General features: G+C 33.7%; 1 long non-coding RNA gene across 1 annotated transcript in view; it reads right to left on the bottom strand.

Moving 5' to 3' along the window:
• The window catches only part of LOC132687831 (uncharacterized), a 58,645-nt gene extending 39,449 nt beyond the window's left edge, over positions 1-19,196 (bottom strand). The window contains exon 1 of the long non-coding RNA XR_009614278.1: positions 18,960-19,196. This is a non-coding gene — a long non-coding RNA (uncharacterized LOC132687831). The remainder of the gene's footprint in view (positions 1-18,959) is intronic.
• Positions 19,197-19,615: the final 419 nt, after the last annotated feature.

The following is a 19,615-nucleotide window of genomic DNA, read 5'->3' as shown; positions in this document are numbered from 1 at the left end:
AGGATCTCTTTGCTTCCATACTGAAAATACTGGGGGGGGGGGGGGGGGGGGGGGGAGGGGAGCGGGGAGATTTATTGAATAATGTCCCAGAAGAGAAATCCCACTCAGAGAAAGATACAGAGATAAGTAAGCACAAGTAAATGCCTCATAGATGTTTTATGAGATAAAATGAAGCTGACTAATGGAATCTTTTACATGGTAGAACCCAAAAAGAAGAGAAGTTATTTGCTTTAAAATACAAGATACAATAATACAGTAACCACTTTTGATGATAACAGATAATCACAAAAATCTACTCCTGGCTGGTGCTTCACATTAAAAAAAAAGTAAGAAAAAAAGAGCAAAAATTAAATTTTTTATGTGACTGGTTAGCTCTTGTTAAGGTGTGATATTAGGCAGACCTAGACCCTATAATTTAACCTTTATAAATAACTTTCAAAATTATCAATTTAAACCATTTCATTATAAAAATGAGAAAAATGAGGTTTATAAAGGTCAAGTAAATTTTCCAAGAAGGGACTTAAGATTAGTGCCCTTCTACACATAAATTCTGTGCAAGGTTTCTCTATTTCACACTGTTCTTATATAAATTTTTCCCTATCCTTTTGTATAGCACATAGATTTCTATCTCATATTTTTTGTATCATCTATATGATGGACACTATATTTCATGTAATTAATTCATTGTTTAAAGGTGAATATTTCAAAATAAGCATTTGTATTTCATCCCCATTTAAAATTTGTTTTAATGTTTATTTATTTTTGAGACAGACAGACACACAGACTGTGAGCAGGGGTGGGCAGGGGCTGCGGGGGGGAGAGAGAGGGAGACACAGAATGTGAAACAGGCTCTGGGCTCTGAGCTGTCGCACAGAGCCCGATGTGGGGCTTGAACTCAAGAACTGTGAGATCATGACTTGAGCCGAAGTCAGATGCTTAACCAACTGAGCCACCCAGGTGCCCCTTCATCCCCATTTTATAGCCAAAGAAAGTGTGTCTCAGAGAAGTTATGCAGATTCCTTAAGATCCCAGAGTTCGTAAGTGGCATGGCTAGGCTTCAGCTCCAACAACATTGTATCAACTAATCCATAGTCATTTTAGCAGACAGTGGATTCTCTAGCTTTACTTTTGCTGACGAACAAAGAGAAAGGTGAAGAAAATACTACTCAGTTCAGACAATGTTGATCATATTTCTCAACAATACATGTATTTATTGGATTATATATAGATAGGCAAAAACAAAAACTCAAACCAAGAAAAATCAGAAACCAAATCAAGCCAAAACAAAACCACAATCAGACACAGAAAGAGGATGGAAGAAGGAGAAATTGAGAGAGGTAGAATGCACTTGAGATCAAAAGAATGATCCCCATTAAGTCTTAAACTGACTATTAATTATGCATGACTAAACAGTTACTTAACAAGGCTGGAAGAAAACAAAGGAACAAACAAACAAACAAAACACCAAAAAGTAAAAGGCCAAATAATTCCTTGAGTTCATACAGAGATGGGTATAATTTGTTCCCTCCAGCTAGAGTTGAAAGATCATGTGATACACAAGGCATCTGTTAGAGTTCTCAGAAGGATATCACCTTAGATAGACAGGTAGATTAACACTAGACTAAAGAGTGCTCTGAATTCACCTTAAGCAAGTAGAAAAACAAATCTAGATCCTTTCTTCATTCCAAATTCTTTCCAAATAACTGAATACCAAAACAAAGTACAATACTATTTACAGTATTCTAATATAACACAGAAACCAACAATCTAATGTACAAAATGTGGAGCACACAATAAAAAATTACCAGACATGAAAGGAAGCAAGAAAATATGATCAATAATCAAGATAAAAAATTAACAAATGTAAACATATTCAGAAATAAATATTATTTGTTAACCTACTGTATATCAAGTAATCTTTAGAACAGTGAGAAAAGAGTAAATTAATTAATTAATTGCCTCATAACATGGTTAAGTTTAATTCTACTGCAAAAGAATATATTTTACAATGATCACATCAAAAAATAAATGCATCCTATGTTCTAGAGCAGCAATAACTAAAACATATGAGAATAGGTAAAAAAAAAACTAAATAATGGGAAACTGAAATAGTGTACAAAATAGAAAATTTCTAAAATATTACAATTTCTTGTGTTACTAGAGATATAAAGATAAGTGTAAAAAGATAAACTACTGGTAGGGGTGAACAATAATAATTTCTTATTATGAGTGCAGTAGTTCTCAAGGTAGTGATAAGATTCAACTAACTTAAAATTCAACTAACTTAAGACTCCAGGTTCAGTAAATCTTATTATTCATTCTTGAGCTTTCATGATGAAGTTTTTATCTATCTATCTATCTATCTATCTATCTATCTATCTAGTTTATAATGATCGCACTAAAGCAACTAAAACACAATCTGACTTGGCAATAAAGAATATTAGAAGAGGATTAAAAATTATTTTCTATTTTTCCTTCCAAATTCACTAACCCTACAACTTTTTACCAAAAAATTGTAGTGTCTGCCTGCTGCTGTGGACTACTACCCTGCACACTGATCTCCTAGATTCTTCTTCTTTTTCAATAGACATTAATAATTTCTCTGTTATTCTCTTTGTATGCTTTAAGTAATTTAGTTACTATCACTCAAACTGGAACCCCATATTATATGAAAGCATAATTTATCTTTTTTTCTAATATTGTAGATCTTCCTGATATCATCTCCTTAGCTGAAAACAAAATGAGATATACAAAATCCTGCTGATACTTAGCAGAGAGTATGCCACAGTTGAAAGGGTCAACAGCTGTATATCCATATAGAGAATTACCCACAAAGTAAATCAGATGCAAAATAATTTATTTTTATGAGTCCTTATAGGTCCTCAATTCAAAGCTTCATGTTAATAGATCAGGAAGTAATGCTTGGAACACTTAAGTAACTCATCATAGACTTAGCCAGTCAATGGCTGAGGAAGTCTTAGAACCTAAAAGATCCATCTCAATCCAGTGATCCTTCCACCATACAAAACCTCTACATTGGGAAGGAAAGCAATATTAGATTAGATCACCTTATGTTAAAAATGAAAAGACTGAAACGAAATTGATCAAAGTTGCAAGATAGTGGCCACTGTCTTGGAATACAGTCAGTTCTCATGATTACCAGCAAGTTGCTACTTCTGTACAAAGTTTGTTTCCTCACATCTTAAGACTTTAAACACCATCTTTTTTTTAAAATTTTTTTTAACGTTTATTTACCTTTGAGACAGAAAGAGACAGAGCATGAATGCGGGAGGATCAGAGAGAGAGACACACACACACAGAATCCAAAACAGGCTCCAGACTCCGAGCTGTCAGCACAGAGCCCGACACGGGGCTCAAACCCACGAGCAGCGAGATCATGACCTGAGCCTAAGTGGGACGCTCAACCGACCGAGCCACCCAGGCACCCCTAAACACCATCTTAACTACAGCACACCAAAGGGTCCATACAATATAATAATATTAATTGAATATTAATCTCTCATAGGCAAGACCTACCTATCATAGTGGTCAAAATTTTTTGAGTGCCTATTATGTCAGGGAGAGTGCTAAATGCAATGCATGTATTTCATTTAATTATCTCAACAACCCTTTAAATTGTATATTTTTCCAACCTACTATGTGAATAAAGGCTTAAGGGGGATGAGAAACTTCGACAAGGTCATTGCTCCTCTTTTCCAGTAGGTTAATAAATAGTAAAGACAGAATTCACACTCAGAACTGACTGGTTTCAAAGTCTTAGTTCATAATTTCCATATAGCACAAATAAATCCCCCCGATCCAGTCATAGAAACTATCCTTTGTTTTCTTTATGTGACAGCCTGCTTTTTGCTTTCGATTCTCAATTTGCTTTGATCTAAATCAGGCCTTTGTTTCTGCAATTGTTGGTTTTCCTCACCCATTACATTAATCCTAATAGAAGTTTCTGTCCATCCTAAGAATTTTTCTGATAATCTATTATGCCAATTTCTTAGGATTTTCTCTCATGTATTACACTGAGAGATATCACAAATGTCATAGCTTAAAGCAGATAATCAAAAAATTGTGGCCTATGGGCCAAATCCAGACCACTATTTGTTTTTTATAAAGTTTTATTGCAACAGAGAAGCATGACCATTTATTTATGCCTTATCTATTACTGCTTTCATATTACAACAGCCAAATTTAGTAGTCATAACAGAGACCATGTGACACACAAAGTCTAAAACATTTACTTTCTGGCCATTTACATAAGAAAAGTTAGCTAGTGAGTCTAGTCTGCAGTCTAGTAACTAGCCCCAACATGTTTGTTTTTATGAGGATTAAGTACAGAAACTGAGAGTAAACATTTTGGAAACTTGTATTATGATTTGACAGATTAATAGCATGTCTTTGAATTTAATCGTAACCAAAAAAATGGGGCTGTTTTTGTACTTTATAAAAAGTTTTATTTTACTGATAATGGTTATTGCACATTATGGAAGTACCAGATTAAAATGAAGAAAAAGATGGGGCGCCTGGGTGGCTCAGTTGGTTGAACCAACTTTGGCTCAGGTCATGATCTCACAGTTTGTGATTTCAAGCCCTGCGTAGGGCTCTGCTGACAGCTCAGAGCCTGGAGCCTACTTCAGATTCTATGTCTCCCCCTGTCTCTACCCTTTCCCTGCTCACGCTCTGTGTCTCTTTGTCTCTCAATAATAAATAAATGTTAAAAAAAATAAAAATAAAATAAAATGAAGAAAATGGAAAAAAAAAAAAAAAACCCTCTCATTTATCACACAGTGTAGGAGTCACCAGAGTTTGTTCCTTGGCTAAACCTGGACTTTCCCATGAAGTAAATGTTCCTTTATGGGTTTTTTTCTTGAAGAATTTATCTATTCATTCCCAGTTTAGTTCAATTTTTCAAAGACAGACCCTGATAGAGCAAGAGGAATTTGGTTGATCAGATTAATATAATAGCCATGAGGAAATATGTTTATTATTATCATCTTTAGCTTTTATACAGCTGCAGAAGAAAATATCATTCTAAATGTTTTTATATGGTATTATTTGTGAATGTCTTCTCTGTCTAGCTGTAGCTAATCAAAAAATTTAAATCTAGTTGTCATTTAATAGGTAGCCTAAGTTACACAGGATGACATTTAGCTTTAATGATTTCAATTTTCTTCCATCACTCCTTCTACAAAATTGTTCCAACTGGAATATTGTTGTATTGAACATTATGTGAGGAGTGATATTATAGCATTCAAAATAAGAAGTGTTTGTTCTACTTTATCTTCTATGGGTTTTCAAAAGAATATGATGTATTAATACATAGTCAAATAAATTAAACTTGCAAATGCTTTCGTTTTAGTACAATTCTAAGAATATTCTAGCTTCTAACATGGCAGCTCTTCCTACTGGAATTTACAGTCCAGCCTGAGGTGTTTAGTAGAAGGATGTTTAATACTTGCTTCTGAGTGAGATGAGCATAACTGCACAATTTGCAGGAAAGAGCCAAAGCTAGTGTTTATATCTTTTTTTTTAAATACTTATTTTAGTGTTTATGAAGTGCTTCATATATGATCCCATTTTCTACCGGATCTTAAATCCCATTTCACAGAAAGGGGGCAGAGGCAATGGTCAACTGGTACAGGATCCTACAAGTAGCAAAAATCTGGAACTTGAATCTATGTTTTTTTTTAAAAACAGTCTCCTGTTTCTCTGTTGTTCAAATTTACTTTGCCATCTCGTTGCCTATGCCCTTGCCGTAGAGCTTCTTTGTCTGGCTATGTTTACAGCCTATTGATTTAAGGAAGCTATATCAAATCCCCCAATTATCAGCATTGTAAAAATCCAAACCCTTTCAAATGTTCACTGTTCTTGAATATTCATTACTTGGAAACTACTACCAAAATGTGCTGAGTTGTATTAGGCTCTAAAGTATAAAGAGAAGACAAAATTCAGACGCATGAGAGAAGCCAAACTTCTGAAAGTATTGCAAGTAATTGGCATCCCTTAGACAGTGCCACCTTCCAGGTTTATCTGCATATAACCCCATAATCCCAGTATAATTGCACTCCCATAAAATGAAGCATCCTAAAACTATAGAAAAAAAAATTCTACCATTGGTGGATAGGTTAACTCTGTAGAAAATGCAGTTGCCCTAGAGAAAACTTTTGATATGGAAAATAGCTCAGATTTATCCCAATGCCTCTCACAATTAGCTCTTTTACTAAATGGGCCTATTAATCTCAATATTTCCAGGATAATTGTTTGTGGCTCAGTGATAAATATCAAGGCACCATCTGCACATAAAATCTCTTTATATTCCTTTCCTGTTGTTAGTGTATCTTGATGGTAATGCTATTCAGAAGGCCATGTATTTACTGGTAAAGAAGTAGTACATATTCCTTATTGAGCTTTAGGTGAATTTATACACACCAAACATATTTTCTATTTTTACCTTTTGTGGGGAACTGTTCTGCTTTGAAAATGAAAAAAGTAAGGATTTGTGTAACCAGAACACTTAAAGTAGCAACTCTACTTCACCAGGTACTAGAGTTTTATCCATACTGCACATAGCACAGTTAAAGGAATGGTGTGGCAGAATACTAAATATGTTCTTAACCAGGAACTTGTTTGTAAATGGTAAATTTTATCATATGTTTAAGTAATTGTGAGATGTGTGACACTGACAGAAAAAAGAAAATTCATGTAGGTAATGACCTATTTGCAAATGCCATTTATGAACAAATGGGAAATTTAACCGTTGTGAAATTTCATCAAAATAACCCCAGTGTAGGGGTGCCTGGGTAGCTCAGTTGGTTAAGTGTCCAACTCTTGATTTTTGGCTCAGGTCATGATCTCACAGTTGTGGAATCAAGCCCCGTGTTGGGTTCTGCCCTGACAGTGTGGAACCTGCTTGGGATTCTCCCTCTCCCTCTCTCACTGCCCTCTCTCCTTCATCTCTGCTTGTGCTCTCTCTCCCTCTTAAAAATAAATAAATAAACATTAAAAAAATAACACCAGCATATTTATAACCATAAGGTGTTTAATTCCTATTATAAAAGAGAATAATTTGTCACCAATTTTTCTTAACTCTGAGCTCAAATTTGCTGTCAGCATAATTCATATCTTTTGTGAGGGAATGACTTTCAACATAGGGTGGAGGGTGGCGTATATCATAATAAATTTTGTAGACATTTGGTGAAGTGTCTTAATTTCCATTTCACAGAAAATGTGCAGATGCATTGTTTGACTTGTTAAAGGTTATTTTTTGAAATCTGTATTGACTTTTCTCTCCTGCTTAGAAATTATTCCACAGATGTATAAAATCGGTGATAACACTGTTTTCACTATTCATCATCTCCGTTTCTTCATTTCTTTGTGTGGGTATTTACTAAGTAGGAACAACTGGACATTATCTTCATAAACTATTTCTTGTCATGTACTACTAGGCTTCAGAATCATTCAGGCATTAATTCATTCATATGTTTTTAAAAATACCTGAGTGTATTCTGTACCATGTATCTTGATGAGCAAATTTATCTCTCTTTTAAAATTCCCTTAAAAATGTGTGCTGTAGATACAATAACTTCTGTTTCACAGATGAGAAAGAAGGACCAAAGAGCTAAGTTGGTAGCCTAAAGACAGGTGTCCAGTAAATGAGAAAGAAGGAATTGGGAAATTAATCTTCTAAGTTAAGATAAAGGTTCTCTCAATTATTTCTAGTTGCTTTTCAAACAAATATTATTAACTTATTCAAAAACTTCTCTATGACATCTCCAGAGAAGGGCAGAGAAGGTTTAGAAGTGAATGCTTATGGTCTTAGAATATAGAGAAGAATAGAAAAGAGAAATAACATTTATTGAATACTTTTATTTCCAGGTACTTTATTATTTTTTTTCTTTCTTAACCTGATCTATAAAGAACACTATAGATTACTTACACTGAACAATTAAGTCACAAAGAGTAAATAATCCATTCAAGATCACACAGTTTATAATGAGAGACCTGCAAATCCATAATTTCTGTTGTTAAACTAAGGTTGTTACCCAGTATTTGGCATTTCTCAAAATTTAGTAGGCAGCGGTAACAACTACAGACCAGTTAAAACACAGATTTCTGGAGCCGTTTTAATAGCATAATGGTGTAGCAGTTTGCTCCAAACTCTTGAAGAGGGAAGAGAAGAGAAGAGAAGAGAAGAGAAGAGAAGAGAAGAGAAGAGAAGAAAAAAAAAAAAAAGAAACAGAAAAAGAAAAACGAAAAGAAAAGAAAAAGCAGGAAATGTCAGAACCAACTTTGATAGAACCTAGAAAACAGTTAAAGGTTGGTAGCAACCAAGTGAATGTTGAATCAAGAAAAAGGCAGCTTGCAAACATCAGGAAAGTTTTCTCATGTTTTAATTTGCCCTTGACTCACTCCTTCCCTGAAGTCATGGCAGCTCTGAATCAGGGGCAGCATGTTCTCAGTGCGGGACTCTAGTTTCAGGTACCAGAGTGAAGAGCACAAATTTCATTTGGCAGATTATTGGGCTTGCCTGTTCTACACTGTCTGGGGCTATCTATTTTGCCTAGAACTCAAGTCAGAAAAGTGATAAGTATGGCTAGAAAATGCTGCAAGGTGAAGTAAAAAAAAAACTGCAGATGCCTGGGGCAACAGATTATGTTTGAGACCCACAATTGACCATCAAAGCAAAGGAGGAAAAGTTGGGTGAGATTACTTGAGAAATTAGGACATTCAAAAGCACCTGTAAATACAGGGTATTTAGAAAGCCACTTGCAGCAAATGACAGAACCCCAAAATATGTAACACAAAAAATTGCTGAATTATAAGGAAAAATAGATCTACAATAAGAGACTTCATATACCACTTTCAGTAATCAAATGTTCATATAAAAGTTCAATAAGGAAATACAGGATTTGACCAACACTATAAACAAACTTGATATAACAATGTACAGAGTGCTCCCTTTAACAAGAAGAGATCTCCTTCTTCTCAAGTGCACATGAAATGTTTTCTGAGATAAATCATAGGTCATGCCACACAGAAGTCTCAATTTAAAAAGAATGAAATTGTAAAGTCTCTTCTCCAACAAAAATGGAATGGAGCTAGAAATCAAGAGCAGAAGGAAAACTGGAAAATTCACAAATATGTGGAAATTAAACTACACTTTTCTTAAACAATCAGTAGGTCAAAGAAGATATCACTTGGGAAATTAGAGAATGGAGACAACTTAAAATGAGAACATAACATATCAAAACTAATGGGATGTGGTAAAAACAGTGCTGGAAGAGAAATGTGTAGCTGTTAATACCTAGGTTAAAAAATATCTCAAATAAATAACTAACTTTTCATCTTTAGGAAATAGAAAAGATGAACAAACTGAACAAAACACTAGCAGAACAAAAGAAATAATAGAGATTAGAGGAGACATTTTTTAAAAATAAGAAATAGAAAAACAACACCAGAAAGCAATAAAACCAAATTTGCCTTTTAAAAAGATCAGTACAGAGAAAGAGAAAGGAAGAAAGGAAAGATTGATTGGAAAGTGTTAAATAATAAGGAATATGAAAGAGGCTACCTCAGGAAAAAGTTTGATAAAATGCATATAGTTTATATAATGTAGGACCTGTATCCTTCCATTTTACATCCACAGTGAACATCTTAGAAAAGATCACTGTGAACATCAGCGGAGAAGATAGACTATATTAAATTGCAGAACCTTGGAAATTTAAGACCAAACAAATGATTCATTATTTATCTTTGGTCCATAAAATTATTTGGAGCAAGTAAAACAATATCTCAGCATAGTTGGATAGGGCATAATATTACCTCTACTTAGCTCCCAGTGCCTTCACTGCAAACTTCTGAAGACGTGTGTTATGGCCTTTAGTAGAGGATGTGAATTGCTTATGAGACTAGTAAAACTGAAGGGAAAATTATTTACATAGTTATAGAACTTTTCCTCAATTACATGTGTAATATAAAATATATGTCTTCTTAACCTGTCCAGGCTCTCTAATATAACGTTTTGCTGATCTATGACATTATTTATCTCTTTTAAATGTTTTGTTGAAATCTTTACGATACTTACTGTATCTGAAATTATTTATTCATATATTAACTGTGTGTCTAACGCATGTCCTCTCATTAAATGCAAACTGCATTGAGTATATGGGTTTCTTCTACATCACCAGCTCCTGGAACAGCGTTGATATACTACGTAGCAAGAGCTCAAGAAATACTTTTAAATGAGTGCTAGAGGAAAACGTTATTATCCTCATCACCCTAAAATACTGAAACTTTTCTTACCACAAACCTATTCACTCACTCATGCTTACTGACTTTTATTTTTGTTCTGTTTTTATTCTGACTGTTCCAGGCTTTTTAGACACTTTTCATCTGATTTTTGTCACGAATCTTTCACCTATTCTAGATATGACAGATATTCGCAATGACTACCCTTTAGGGGTAACTGGGTGGCTCAGTTGGTTAAGTGTCCAACTTTGGCTTAGGTCATGATCTTACAGTTTGTGAGTTCAAGCCCCGCATAGGGCTCTCTGCTGTTAGCATGGAGCCCGCATTGGAACCTCTGTCCTCCTCTCTCTCTCTGCCCCTCCCTAGCTCTCTCTGTCTCAAAACTAAATAAACATTTTTAAAAAATCTAAACATCTTTAAAAAAAGATAAACGTGTATGTGACCATACCATTGCTACACTCAATAAATAAAATATTCAAGGCACCTTTAACTCCATTCTAATTTTCTGAACATGCCGATTTTTTTTTTTAATGTTTACTTCTCTATTTTTGAGAGAGAGAGAGAGAGAGGGAGAGCAAGCAGGGGAGGGGCAGGGAGAGAGGGAGAGAGAGAATCCCAAGCATGTTCTGTGCTGTCGCACAGAGCCAGACATGGGGCTCGAACTCATGAACCTTGAGATTATGACCTGAACCAAAGTCAAGAGTCACATACTTAACTGACTGAGCCACCCAGGGGCCCCTGAACATGCCGATTTCTTAACAACTCTAACTCACATGCACCAAAGTTCTCACTTTTTCTGAACTCCAGCCAGAATGACAGCTCTAGTCCAGGAAGTGCTCCTTGCACACCAGGAACTATGTTAAGCCTTTCAAAATTCATTATCTCACATAGTCTTCATGGCACTCTTATTATTTAGATGCCACTGTTACATTCATTGTTATTTGCATGGGACAGGAAATTTGTCATAGGGTGCAGAGTGTCAGAGCTGAGATTCTAATTGCTATTGCCCTGACAGTAGATCCTGCTCTCCCTGCCACTTTTCCTCATGTGGCCCGTTTCCTGCTCCAAGAGGTGTTTGTATTTTTGCTCCCCAGTTATTTACACCGGATCTCTCAGCTTCCAGGCCCAATTCAAATGCCACGTCTAACTTGATGTTCTGAGTTGTAATTAAAGTCTTGTTTTTCTATGTTTTCATATGCTTTTATACTTATATATCAACCCTTTTTTTGTGTGTGTGCTATTGTCTGCTATTTGCAGGCATATGGAAGTCTACTTTTAATGTCAGGCATATTTTTATCCTCATTCATGTTTGGCCTACAAATATGTTCATTAAAAATTCCTGAAATACTTTTCTTAAGAATCTGAACAAGAGATGTAAACAGCAACTACAAAACTCCCCAAAATTTCCATGATATTTTTCTTGGTTTCATTTGTTAAAAAAAAAAAAAAAATCAAAAGATGCATATAATGAAACGTCAGAACTTAAGGAGAATCGCAAGAAGGAATTGTTCAAGTCCACTTCTAATAGACTTAGCTGAATCCAGGGAGACAAAAAGGCAATTTTCAAGTTAAACCAAACCCAATTTTGTAATCACTTTTCCTGAGCTAATAAGCTGTAGGTTCATGAGGGAACTATTTCCTGGGAGGCACCAGAAAACACTGGAGCTCCTGTCCTCCTGTCACTTCCCCTTCCAGTTTATCTCCTCCAGCTTAAATAAGCTAGAAAAGGAAGGAAGGGAGGAAGGGAGGGATGGATATTTGGAATATGAAGATCAACATCAGAGAAATGAGGGAAGAATTAACTTCTATTCTATTCTATTCTATTCTATTCTATTCTATTCTTAAATTTTTTTTAATGTTTATTTATTTTGGAGAGAGAGATAGAGCGCCCATGCAAGAGAGAGCCGGGGAGGGGCAGAGAGAGAGGGAGGCACAGAATCTGAAGCAGGCTCCAAGCCCTGAGCTGTCAGCACAGAGTCTGACATGGGGCTCCAACCCATGAACCATGAGATCATGACCTGAGCCGAAGTCAGACACTTAACCGACTGAGCCACCCAGATGCCCCAACAATTAACATATATTTTAAAAGTACTTCTTTCTTAATGTTATTTCTTTTTTGAGTATATTAAATTCCAGTAAAGCACACAGCATGTTATATATAAAGTTATGGTTGTTATCAGAATGCATAAAAACCTGGTCTTTATATGTGTGAACAAGTCTAAACAAGTGTTTTCCATAATGTATTGTGTGGAACACTAATCCCAAGTGATAATCATTGAAAAAAAGATATCTCCAAGGAAAATTCATAAATGTGCATATTATAACATACATGTGTCTTTGATGAAGGACATTACATATTTTAATAATTTCAACAATACACTTGTTTAATTCAGGTTGACCATGAATTTCTCAAATTAATTTGACCAAGTTATCCATCCCCATATACCTTTTTACATTTGAAAAGCCCCTACTGTAAAAGGCTCTCTTAGCACCACAGGTTATTGCTGCTTGACTCATGGAGGAGAGCCTATCACAGAGTATTTTAAGTGAGTTTTATTAATGGTTGGAAAAGGCTTCTGTGAGTGTTAAAGTATCAGAGGATACTGCAAATAAAATTGTTCTAAAATCCACACCTTGATTTTGTAATTCCTAGTTAGGATTGTACTACTGGACAATAAACTAAACACAGAATCCCTTGTTTAGTGTTTGGTTAAAATTATTTGGCCTTCTATTACCGTTAATGCCACCCTGGAGAACAAAAGACTATCTAATGATTTTTAACTGTCATTTACCCACAAAATATTGTATTATCATGATCCATATAATTGAATTAAACATTTGTGTTAACTAGCTAATTCTCCTTTGTATAATTAATGAGTATAAGGGTTGAACCATTGCCCAAGTGTTAGCACTGTTTTCTTATAGAGGGAGAAAGAGCCATAAAAATAGGGAGTGTTCTTTTTGGTATATCTTAGGGTCACTTCCCTATGAGTTTTGACACTGGAATAGAAGAGTATAATCAGCTAAGTGCCAATATTACCTTGGAAAAGAAATCCATCCCCATTTTGAAAAAAAATGTATCTATTAGTATAATGTCATCCTTTTCTTAGTGATAGTACAGTAATAGTAACTTTTTAGTTTGCTAAAACATTAACAATATTAGGTTTTGAGCTAAAACTAAAGGCCTTTTCGGCATTTAATTTTCCGATATAGTATTTGATATATTTAATGCCTCTACATTCCTGAGGTAAATCTACTTAATCATGTTATTATGTTGCAATTATTCTGTGGAAATCAAATTAGTAGTATTTTCATGAAGTATTTGTACATCTGTATCTATAAATAAGACTACTTGAGGGGCGCCTGCGTGGCTCAGTCAGTTGAGCATCCTACTTCAGCTCAGGTCATGATCTCACAGTCCATGAGTTCCAGACCCGCAACAGGCTCTGTGCTGACAGCTCAGAGCGTGGAGCCTGCTTCGGATTCTCTGTCTCTCTCTCTCTCTGCCCCTCCCCTGCTCATCCTCTGTCTCTCATATCAAAATAAATAAAAACATTAAATAAGACTATTTGTGAGTTTACAATCCTGTTCCACATTAAGTATATGCTTGTACAATATACATACAAATGATTTTTCTTTCTTTTGAGAAATGAAAGAGTTCCTCAACTTGGATAATTTGCTGATAAAAATATATCCACCCAGATTCACTTTGGGAGATAATACTGTAATATTTTGTTAACCTCTCATTTGAATATTGGTAAATTTCATTATTTTTGATTTCACCAGTTGATTTTAGTTGCTTATGTTTTTTTTAAAGCTACTTCACAGAGATTTTTCAAGATAACCAGAGTTGTACAATACTCAAATATAATTTAACTCTATTTCCTATGTCCTTGTTAGTATTCTTTATTTTTATCTCTTCTTGTTTTGATTTGACTTTCCAAATCTCATTTTAAAAAGGTCTACATCTAGTATTTATTAAGACTAGCTTTTTTTCTTATTTCCAGTTCATTCATATTGACGTCTTCTTTTGTTATAACTCTTCATTATGGTCTATTTTTGGTCTTTAATTCATTTCTAAAAGTGAATCCATAGCTTCTTTTTTTTCTTATATAATAATACATTAATTTAATGTTATGTGTTTGCTAACAAATGTATCTAGAATATATACTGTAGATTTTCAATTCCTGATTCTCATCTTATTAGTTAATAAAGAATTGGCAACTTGAATGTGTATTTCTTCTCTAACCTAAGAATTATGTGAGCTATTATTTCTCAAATTAAAAAGTAACTTTGTCTTGCTTGTTAAAACATGCATATGTTATCAATATCAATAAATCCTTTAGAATTCATTCTTAACATTGGCACATTAGTCACTACTTCTTTTTCTTTTTTATGTTTGTATATACAAATATACATTATATGTAAATCATTAGCATAATATATGCATGATGACTATAAAATATAAAGTTACATGAATTTTAACTTTAATTCAAACCTAAAAGCTTTCCATTTTAGTGGTGATTTTAGCCCATTTACAATTTTAGGAAATGAAAATGTTTTTTATGAAATTTGAATCACATTTCATGTTTTATTTTTTGTTCATTATAATTCATTATTATCCCTTTGTGCTCACTCACTTTTTAAAATTTCCTTAGACATATGGTATTTATATATTAGGCATTTTTAATAAACTCTTTTACTTATAAATTTTTGACAAATTATTAAATAATGCTTCCTCATTCTATAAAAACATAAAGTATATATGGATTTGTTCATGGTATAAAATTTAAAATGTACATTTATGTTTCTCAACATCTTACATCATCACAGTTCTGTTTTCTGTAGTCTAAAATTTAAGAATAATATTTAAAAAACACAGTTAAACTGTGTAAATCAGTATTATCTTGTACAATGCTGTCTTTAAAAATTTAATGTTTATAACATTTATATGCAATATTTATAATGTTAATAATCATATGTATATGTACATATATCTGTATGTTATGTATATGCATGTATATGTTTTCTAATACTATTATTTATGAATTTTGCCTATTCTAATTTTAAATTGTGTATATGACTATTGTATAGTCTAAATTAGTAAATTGTGGTCAAATAAAAATTAATGTTTTGTATGTTTATATTTAAATTGTAATTAAATTATAACCATAACAAACTTATAATTTGAATAGTTTTTTTAGTTATTAAAATAGTTACCTTTATTTATAAAATCTGCATTTTTTCCCATCAAAATATCATAGAGTATTTTGCTTGTCCATGTCTAGTTAATTATTTTAGTTGCTACAAAGTATATTTCATGTGTGAAATGGATATAGTATATTTAATTTAGTTAAGCCCTGTAAGTAGGTATAAAGGGTTTTAGTATACAATTTTAAAAATAATCTGAAATGGATATTCTTACATAGCCTTCCTGCATGTGTGTAACTAGTCTTGAGGATAGGGTATAATGAATAGATTTCCCTTTCATAAGGCTATACTAAATGGACCTTTGATTGGCTTTGCCATTTTATATACCCATCAGCAAGTATGATAATACCAATATCTTCACATTTTAGGTAACTCAATAACATGATTGCTTTTAAAAATATTTTTATTCTAATGAAATATAAGTTTAGAAAAAGGTATGTTTGTAAATTAATTACTAATTAGGAGGAATTTTTAAACTCTTTTTACCACTTATCAAACTCCCAGTTCAAGCCAACTCCAATGTGAGTAAACACTATCCTAGTTCTAAAAGCATAAATTAGTATTACCTATTTTTTTTTACTTAATATAAACGGAATTATATAATATTAGCCCTTCTGCTTGCTTCTTTTGTTCAATATTATGTTTTTAAAGTAATTCCTACTGTCTGTGAAATTGTGGTTTATTCACTCTCACTGCTATATAATATGCCCACTATGTTTCTATACCTCAATGTTTTTGTCTATTCTATTGTTGATTCACATTTGAGTAGTTTCCCAGGTCAAGGCTGTTGTGAATAGCATTGAAATGACCATTCAAGTGCCATATTTTTGGCACTTTGACCATATTTTTTGGTGAATATAGGTATATATTTCTGTTGATAATATATCTAGTAATTAAATTGCTGTGTCATAGGTATGGGTATATTTAATTCTAGTAGACACTGTCAAACACTTTTTCCAAAGTGGTTTTACAAATTTACCATCTATACACTAGATGGAATAAATGTACACTAGAGAAAGCAGAAGAGTGGATCAGCAACCTGGAGGAAGGAGTAATGGAAAGCAATCAAAATGAACAAAAGAAAGAAAAAACATAATAAGTGAAAATAGACTAAGGAAACTCAGTAACACCATGAAGCATATAATATCCCCATTATAGGGATCCCAGAAAGAGAAGAGAGAGAAAAGGTGGCAGAGAATTTACTTGAGGAAATGATAGCTAAAAACTTTCCAAATCCCGGCAACGAAACAGAAATCCATATCCAGGAGTCACAGAGAGCCCCCAACAAAATCAACCCAAGGAGCTCCACACCAAGACTTATGGAAATTAAAATAGCAAAAAGTAGTGATGAAGAGAGAATATTTAAAGCAGCAAGAGGAAAGAAAATAGTTACATTCAAGAGAAACCCAATAAGGTATCAGCTAATTTTTCAGCAGAAACTTTGCAGGCCAGAAGAGAGTGACATGATATATTCAAAATGCTGAAAGAAACAAACAAACAAAAACACAAACAAAAAAGAAAGAAAAACCTGTAATCAAGAATTTTCTATCCAGCAAAGCTATTATTGAGAACAGAAGGAGATATACAATTTCCTAGACAAATGTTAAAAGAATTCATCACCATTAAACCAGACCTACAAAAATGTTAAGGGGACTACATGAGTGGAAAGGAAAGACCATAAATAGGAGTAAGACAAGTAGGAAGCACAAAAGCGGCAAAATTAAGTATATCTATATAAATCAGGCAAGGGATTTCCAAAATAAAGGGATGCAAAGTATGACACCATATACCTAAAGGTTGGGGGTAGAGGGAGATGACTAATACTTAAATGTTTTTATAATGGGTTCAAACTTATGTGACCATCAACTTAGTATCAACTGCTATATGCAGAAAGCGTTATGTATAAACCTACAAAACAAAACCACTAATAGATATGCAAAGGTGTTATGTATAAACCACAAATCAAAAACCTGTAATATATATGCAAAAATTAACGAGAAAGGAATCCAAGTATATCACTAAAGAAAGCCAGCTAAACATGAGAGAAAAGAACAAGAGAAGAAAAGAACAAAGAACTACAGAAACAACTATAAAATAAGTAACAAAATGGCAATAAGCACATACCTATCAATAATTACTTTCAATATAAATGGAATGAACGCTCTAATCAAAGACATAGGGTAATGGAGTGGATAAAATAGCAAGACTCATCTATATGCTGCTTACAAATGACTCAGTTTAGACCTAAAGACACATGCAGATTGAAGGTGAAGGGATGGGAAGGCATTTATCATGCAAATGAAAGTGAAAAGAACCCTGGGTAGCAATACTTATATTGGACAAAACAAACTTTAAAACAAAGATGGTAATAATAGACCAAGAAAGACAATATAGAATCATAAAGGGAACAATCCAACAAGAAGATATAACAATTATAAATACTTATGTACCAAACGTGAGAACACCCAAATACATATAGCAGCTAATGAGAAACATAAAGGAAGTAATTGATAATAATATAATAATACTGGGGGCCTTTAACACCTCACTTTAAAAAATTGCCATTCAATCAATTTCTCGACATCCTTACCAGCATTTCTTATCAGTTACCGTTTTGATAATAGTCATTTTAACAGATGTGAGGCAATATCTAATTTTGGTTTTGATTTGCTGTTTCCTGAAGATTAGTGACGTTGGGTCGTTTGTATGGCTTCTTTGGAAAAATATCTATTCAGGTCCTCTGCCCAATTTTCTTTTTTTTTTTTTTAATTTTTTTTTTTATTTGACGTTTATTTATTTTTGAGACATAGAGAGACAGAGCATGCACGGGGGAGGGTCAGAGAGAGAGGGAGACACAGAATCTGAAACAGGCTCCAGGCTCCGAGCTGTCAGCACAGAGCCCAATGCGGGGCTCGAACTCACGGACTGTGAGATCATGACCTGAGCCGAAGTCGGTGGCCCAACCGACTGAGCCACACAGGCGCCCCTACTCTGCCCAATTTTCAAATAGATTGTTTTTGATACTGAGTTGTAGGAGTTATTTTATGTTTTGAATATTTCCCCCTTATTTGATATATGACTTGCAAATATTTTCTCCCATCTATAGGTTACCTTTTCATTTTGTTTTTGGCCTTTGCTGTGTCCTTCTTTCTGATAACCCTGGAATTATTTTTTTCTTATTTTTTTCTAGTTCCTTGAGGTACAAAGTTTGGTTGTTTATTTGAGGGTTTCTTTTTTTTAATGTTTATTTTTGAGAGAGAGAGAGTGTGTGTGTGAGCAGGGGAGGGACAGAGAGAGACACACACACACACAGAAACCAAAGTAAGCCTCAAGCTCTGAGCTGTCAGCACAGAGCCCAACGCAGGGCTTGAACTCACAAACCATGAGATCATGACCTGTGCTGAAGTATCACACTTAACTGACTGAGCCACTTAGGTGCCTCAAGATTTTTTTTTATTTAATGCAGACATTTATCACTATCAACTTACCTCTTCCAACTGCTTTTACTGAATTCTGTAAGTTTGGTACATTATGGTTCCATTCTCTTGTGTTTCAAGATATTTTTATTTCTCTTTCAAATTTTTCTTTGATCCATTGGTTGTTCAGGACCGTATTGGTTAACTTCCATATATTTTTGAATTTTTCAGTCTCCCCCCTATTATTGATATCTAGTTTTATACCATTATGGTCAGAAAAGATACTTGGTATGAGTTCAGTTTTCTAAAATTTGCTAAGGCTTGATTATGACCTCATATATGATGTATTCAGAAGAATGTTCTGTGTGTATCTGAAAAGAATATGTATTCTGTTGCTGTTCAAAGGCATGTTCTGGATATGTCTATTAAAACCATTTGGTCTAAAGTATATTTTAAGTCCAATGCTATTGATAATTTTCTTTTTGTTTGATCTACCTATTGTTGAGAGTGGAATATGAAGTCCCTGCTGTTATTATATTGTCTATTTCTTCCTTCAGATCTATTAATATTTGCTATATATTTAGGTGCTCCAGTGCTATAGATGCCTATATATTTATAATTGTATTTTACATAAGATCCATCCAAGCTTTTCATTATTTTTTCAGTCATGGTATTTTAAAGGACAATGATTTTTGTAATGTAATAATGCCTTTTAAAAAATATGGAGC

Source organism: Panthera onca, chromosome A3 (assembly GCF_046562875.1).
Source record: "Panthera onca isolate mPanOnc1 chromosome A3, mPanOnc1 haplotype 2, whole genome shotgun sequence".
Lineage (NCBI taxonomy): Eukaryota > Metazoa > Chordata > Mammalia > Carnivora > Felidae > Panthera > Panthera onca.
The sequence above is the reverse complement of the archived record's forward strand: the minus strand, read 5'-3'. Positions and strand labels throughout refer to the sequence as shown.